A 6,842-nucleotide genomic window follows, 5' to 3' on the forward strand; every position below is an offset into this window, starting at 1 on the left:
AGCGAAGTTATGATTTTTCCAAGTTCGGCTTAGCAACTGACAGCTAAAAACTCGAATCGGAAATCGAGCGACTTTTGGCCGGAATGACCTAAACGAGAATCGAAGGTCTCGACAATGGTATTCCAGCGGTAAAAAGTCTGGCAAAAACCGACATCAGATAAAGAAGTTATGAATTTTCAAAGAAATTCTTTAAACACGATGGGTTTTTAATAAATAATAAAAAAAATAATTTCAGAATTTGCCGACGGAGTCTAAACGAAAGTTGTAGAGCGTAGTCTCACCTACGCGAGGATATAAAGACCATCGAAAACGAAGTTTGTATGAAGAAGATATGAATTTTTGAAATTTATTAAATAAATTAATTATTTATTTTCATCAAAATTTGGATATTATCCGAAGGGGAGTCAGCATCCTCATCCGAGGTACGCGCTGCGTACTCCTGTACGCCCCGCGTAACCGAGAGGATTGGCCTCTGATCGTCCATGTCGCGCTATCCAAAGGAAACAACCCGCCGACCCGTCCGAAGCCCCGACCCGTCCGACCCGACGTCCCATCCGACCCGCGTACCCAGCAACCCGTCCCATTCGAACCGAGGCAGTCGAGGCTTCGGTCATGCATGACGTACGCGTACATGTTGCGTACGAGCGTACGCCCCGCGTACCGAGGAAGACCAGCCTTACTATAAATAGGATGCGAGGGTTTCCAAAGAAAGGGCCCATTTCTCTCCTCTCTCTCTCAACTTTGCCTCGTTTTCCGTGTCTGTTCAAACCCGAAGCTCTGGTCTTTTTGACTCAAGTCCCGAAGGTCGATTATACTCCCGAGATTCCCGAGAATCCCGAGGAAAATCCGTTTCCCGAGACGAAACTCTGCCCGGTTTTCCATCTCGCTATCTCCAAAACTTTCATGTGAGTTTCATACCCCTTAATCAACCGTTTTTAATTATTCTAAATACTTTTATATGCTTTCAAGGGGGGGGGGGGATTACAAGTAAAACACACGAGTATTATCGTGTGTTACATAAAGAAACTCTTTTATATACTGTTATATATTCAAATCACATGCGATTTATAAACCTTTAAGGAACTTTTATATATATATATATATATATATATATATATATATATATATATATATATATATATAACATATGTTACAATAGCATTTTATCCTTTAAAATATAAAGTTGTTGTAATGCATGTATAAACTAAACTGTTCTTATATTATTCTTTTCTATCTTAGACTCTACACCAAAAATCTATGCTTTCATAATCAAGTGATTCTTTTTCTAGGTATTTCTAAACAAACAAGGCACACTTTTGGAAAACTATAATAGGTATAGTTTTACGAACATATTTCTAACTCTTATGTACTAGAAACATATATTTCAAGAAGTTTACTTTCGTATACAACAACAAACGTAACATTTTAACAAGTAGATCTGTTTTTATACCACGGTTTTGTGAGACACTAACTTCATGTACGTTCAAGTACACATTTCAAGTCCTGTATTATATACCAGAATCCCTTGGAGGGGGAGCATGGTGTTTGTGTATAGATCTATACGGGCTTGACAACCCGCGCCCTGACTGTTAGCTGCAGTCCACCGTTTGGGGTGACAAACGTCATAACATTCCAACGCCTGAAGAACGTTGTGTATAGGCATTCAGAGTCAATAGTATTGTTATAAAACTCACAAGGGGTATTAAAATGCATTGATTTACAAGGTTTTCAAACTCATTGGTTATTTTACATTTACATACGTTTTGGAAACAAACATTGGTCTTGAGTGAAGGTTACTTTTATACTAGTAGAAAATATAGGATTTTCTAAACACAAACAAACAAAGATAAAACATTTCATTTCATTCAAACATTGTCACTTAAATACTTATGAAATTCACCAGCTTAAATGCTGATCTACTCTTTCAAAATTACTTGTATGTCCCAGGAAATCAGTAATTTCAGGTATTCATTTCGCTTTTGATGAAGGGATGCTGCGGCGCCAGTTTAATCTCGTATTTTTGACATCATATTGTAATTGAGTTTTAAACATGTAAATTTTGACAAATGTAAACTTTCAATTATATATATGATGGTTGTATTGCTTTCTTTACTATGTATTCATTTGTTACGCTACCACATGAAGTCATCCGCCCCCGAACGTTTCCGCCGTTCAGGTTTGGGGGTGTGACAGATTGGTATCAGAGCAATGTTTATAGTGAACTAAGTATATCGAACCACATAAGATATACAAACTATAAATGCTTAAGGGACTAATACTCTCGGACAAAACAAATTTTCTTTTTACATTTAAGCAGCATTTCGTTCAACTTAAATTGATAGTTCATTTAAGTACAATTACATGCAAACTATTTTCATGTTATACAACTATACAAGTATTTAGACAAGTTGACACTACGATTGAGACTCGATATATGTAATCAGATTTTGGACAAATATAGCGTGATCAACTATATTTGCCCAAGATTGGACCAACGTATATCGAGGAATGATCGTAGTAAGCAACAAGTCAAAACTTACCAAACCATTACAAGAATCAAACACAAGAATTTAAATACTATAGGAGTATTTGCTATCTAAACTAGTTTAACTTACATGTTTTACATGTTCCGACTTTACTCAATTCTTATAACCCTATTTCTCGTATAGTCAAATGGCTGGATTTCACCACCCTGGCGACCCCTACTTTCCCAACCAAGGCAACGGAGGATGGATCGAAGATGATCCCGAAGAGGACGAGGAACCCATAGAAGTGGGTGATGACTCCGGTACCGACTCAAAGCCGGAAGTTATCGATCCACCACCCATTCAACCTCCCGTCTTCGTAAGGAACTTTCAAAGGACCGACTCCCGTCTGGGGAAGTCACCTCCACCATTGGAGCCAACAGCAAAACCTACGCCCTCCCTACGGCATGTGCCGGGACTTCTATGATGTCCGCGGCGGAGGTTCGGCTGATCGAGCACTCCCGGTAATGGTGGGTAAGTTAGCCAATCAGTCCTATCAGTCTGGAGTACAAGCTAGTCGACTCCGGGATATCAACGTGGAAGTGCAGGTTCACACTTCTGACATCCGTAGGTTGGACAAGATGCAAGACAACGCCCAATTCCAAACCGAAGCGTTTCAAGCGCAAATGATTGCAGCTCTCGCCGAACTAAGGGAACAACAAGCCGCTTTCGATAGGCGTCTAATGGAGTCAAAGCAATCAGATACGGAGTCAAGCTCCAAGCGCAACCTTCGACGCAAGTAGTGCTTGTCTAGGACTTAAATATTGTTATAGCTTAGGACCTCGGCTAAAAGTCTTTAAATTTCTCGAACTTTGTAATCGGAGACCCTTATAGGGGTCAAATTTTCATGATCGTTGTAACAACTTTTATATTAATATAAGTGGCACTATTACTACTACGTTGAGTATTTCGTTCGAACCTTGAATGGTCTTTGTGAACCCAAATACTTGTTTCATACCTTCAGTCTTACAAATAACTTTCATTCTTCTATTTTAAGACTCATACTATCATCTGTTGTTGAACTATAGCGATTTAGTTCATGAGACACATACATTTTCCATTCTATGAAATTCTTATCCTTGTCTTTTCAAACTATAGTTGAAGGATGCCTCCGCGTAGGAATCCAAGGCGAACCAATGGTGAGGAAGCACCTATACCACCACCACCTCCACCACCCCAATTTGATGCTGTAATGTTTCAAGCAGCAGTCACCGCAGCGGTGGCAGCTGCCATGTCATAGATCAATAACTCGAGTGCTAATGGCTCGGGATCTGGCACACACCCATCCAACCATGGTGAGAGTCATGGACCACCTCGAGAATGCACCTATAAGGACTTCACTAATGCCAAGCCCCGGATGTTTTATGGTACTGGTGGTGTGATGGCCCTGAGGCAGTGGATTGAAAGGACGGAGGCAGTCTTTGAAATCTGCTCCTGCCCCGAGCACAGCAAGGTCAAATTTGCAACTTTCACCCTTCTCGATAAAGCTTTAACTTGGTGGAATGGCCACGTTAAAGTACTTACCCTAATCGTGGCGAACTCCATAAGCTGGGAGAGCTTGAAGGCCATGATGATGAGAGAATACTGCCCACGGGGAGAAATTCAAAAGCTTGAACACGAGCTATGGACTCTCGGAATGGTGGGTACCGACATCGCTACTTATACCAACAGATTCTGCGAACTGGCAATCCTTTGTCCAGATATGATGGCTCCCGAGAGTAAGAAGATAGAAAGGTACATCTGGGGACTGACGCCCCAAATGCGATCAAGCGTGTTAGCTTCTAAACCTGACACCTTTGAAAGTGCTAAGGAACTGGCACAATCTCTGATCGACTACGGAGGTCATCAGAACTTAACCACTTCTGCACCAGCACCACAGAAAGGAAACAACAACAACAACAACTACAACAACAACAGCAACAACAACAACAATGGCAGGAAGAGAGCGTGGATTAAAGGGAAGGGTGGGTCTTCCCAAGAATCCGCAAAGAAACAACTGGTGTCAGTAAATGCTGCCACTATACCTGCTACAGCCCTTACAAATACCTACCCAACAAAGCCTTATATAGGTAACCTCCCAAAATGCACCAAATGCAATTACCACCACCAAGGACCTTGTCGAGATATGCAGTGCGCCAACTGCAGCAGGAAAGGACACACAGCCCGTTTCTGCAAGGAACCCGCAAAGCCGATCACTCAAGTTCCCGGTACGGGTGTAGGGCAGGCTTGCTACGGTTGTGGCGAGGTGGGCCACTACAAGAGAAACTGTCCTAAGGCAGCAGGCACCGGAGGTGTGGGACGAGTTTTGGCAATAGGCCACGACGAAGCTGTAGCTGACCCAACTATAGTTGCTGGTACGTTCCTTCTCGATAATTCATACGTATGCATATTATTCGATAGTGGAGCAGAGAGAAGCTTCGTGAGTCAAAACTTTATTCATTTACTTAAACCTAAACCTAGCAAGTTAGAAAATTCATTCACTATAGAGATGGCCAATGGAAAAACCGAAAACACAAATTGCATATACATGGGCTATACATTAACATTAGACGGCCATTCTTTCCCAATCAATCTCATGCCGGTTCAAATTAAAAGTTTCGACGTCATAGTCGGCATGGATTGGTTGAGTCTTCTTCGCGCCGACATCATGTGCTTTGATAAAGCAGTCCGTCTTAACCTCCCTAACAACGAAACATTAGTTATCTACGGCGACAAATCTAGTGCAAACCTTCGCATCATTTCGTGCATCCAAGCTCGAAAGTGCTTGCGGAAGGATTGTCGAGCATTCCTAGCGCACATCGTCGATACAAGTCAAGAACTGAAGGACATCAAGAGCATCTCGGTAGTACGCGACTTTCCCGATATCTTTCCAGAAGAACTACCAGGATTATCACCGCAACGCCAAGTCGAGTTCAGAATCGACTTAATTCCAGGAGCTACCCCAGTAGCGAAGTCGCCTTATCGTCTTGCACCAGCAGAGATGCAGGAACTTTCCAGTCAACTTAATGAACTCCTTCACAAAGGATTCATAAGACCAAGTTTCTCACCTTGGGGAGCACTGGTCTTGTTTGTAAAGAAGAAAGACGGGTCGTTCCGTATGTGCATCGACTACAGAGAGCTGAACAAACTTACTATCAAGAACCGCTATCCTCTACCCCGTATTGACGACCTATTCGATCAACTTCAAGGGGCAAGCTACTTCTCCAAAATAGACCTGCGATCCGGATATCACCAATTACGAGTTCTAGAGGGGGACATTCCAAAGACAGCCTTCCGAACTCGTTATGGACACTATGAATTCGTGGTGATGCCGTTCGGATTAACCAATGCACTAGCAGTATTTATGGACCTGATGAATAGGGTATGCCGCCCTTACTTGGATCAGTTCGTCATCGTCTTTATCGATGATATACTTATCTACTCTCGAAGTGAGGAAGAGCATAGTCAACACCTACGAAAGGTCCTAGAAACACTGCGAACGGAGAAACTCTATGCGAAGTTCTCTAAATGCGAATTTTGGATTCGAAGAGTCGAATTTTTAGGTCACGTTGTTAGCGAGAAAGGTATACACGTGGACCCCTCCAAAAGTAAGGCTATTGAGAACTGGTCGACACCAAAGACAACTACAGAAATTCGTCAATTTCTAGGCCTAGCTGGCTACTATCGCAGATTCATAAAGAACTTTTCGAGCATTGCGAAACCTCTTACTTCATTAACCCGGAAAGGAGTGGCCTTTGACTGGGAAGCGAAACAAGAAAAGGCATTCCAGACACTAAAACAGGCCTTGTGCACCGCACCGATACTATCCCTCCCCGAAGGGATAGAAGACTTCGTAGTGTATTGCGATGCTTCAAATCAAGGACTTGGTTGTGTTCTTATGCAGAGAGGGAAGGTTATCGCTTATGCCTCCCGACAGCTTAAGACACACGAAGTGAACTATACGACACAAGACCTCGAGTTAGGAGCAGTGGTATTTGCTCTGAAGATCTGGAGGCACTACTTATACGGAACAAAGAGTACTATATTCACCGATCACAAGAGCCTTCAACACATTTTCGATCAGAAAGAACTCAACATGCGACAACGACGATGGGTCGAGTTACTGAATGACTATGAATGCGAAATTCGTTATCACCCTGGAAAGGCCAACGTAGTAGCCGACGCCCTCAGTCGAAAGGAATACATTGGTCGGAGGGTCAAATATCTGACCATGACTATCCATTCCCACTTATCCACACAAATTAAGGAAGCACAAATGAAAGCCTTGCAACCTGAAAATGTGGCGGGTGAATCCCTGCGAGGAATGGAGAAGAATTT

This window comes from Lactuca serriola, chromosome 5 (genome assembly GCF_051521515.1).
Source record: "Lactuca serriola cultivar US96UC23 chromosome 5, Lser_US96UC23_V15, whole genome shotgun sequence".
Classification (NCBI taxonomy): Eukaryota; Viridiplantae; Streptophyta; class Magnoliopsida; order Asterales; family Asteraceae; genus Lactuca; species Lactuca serriola.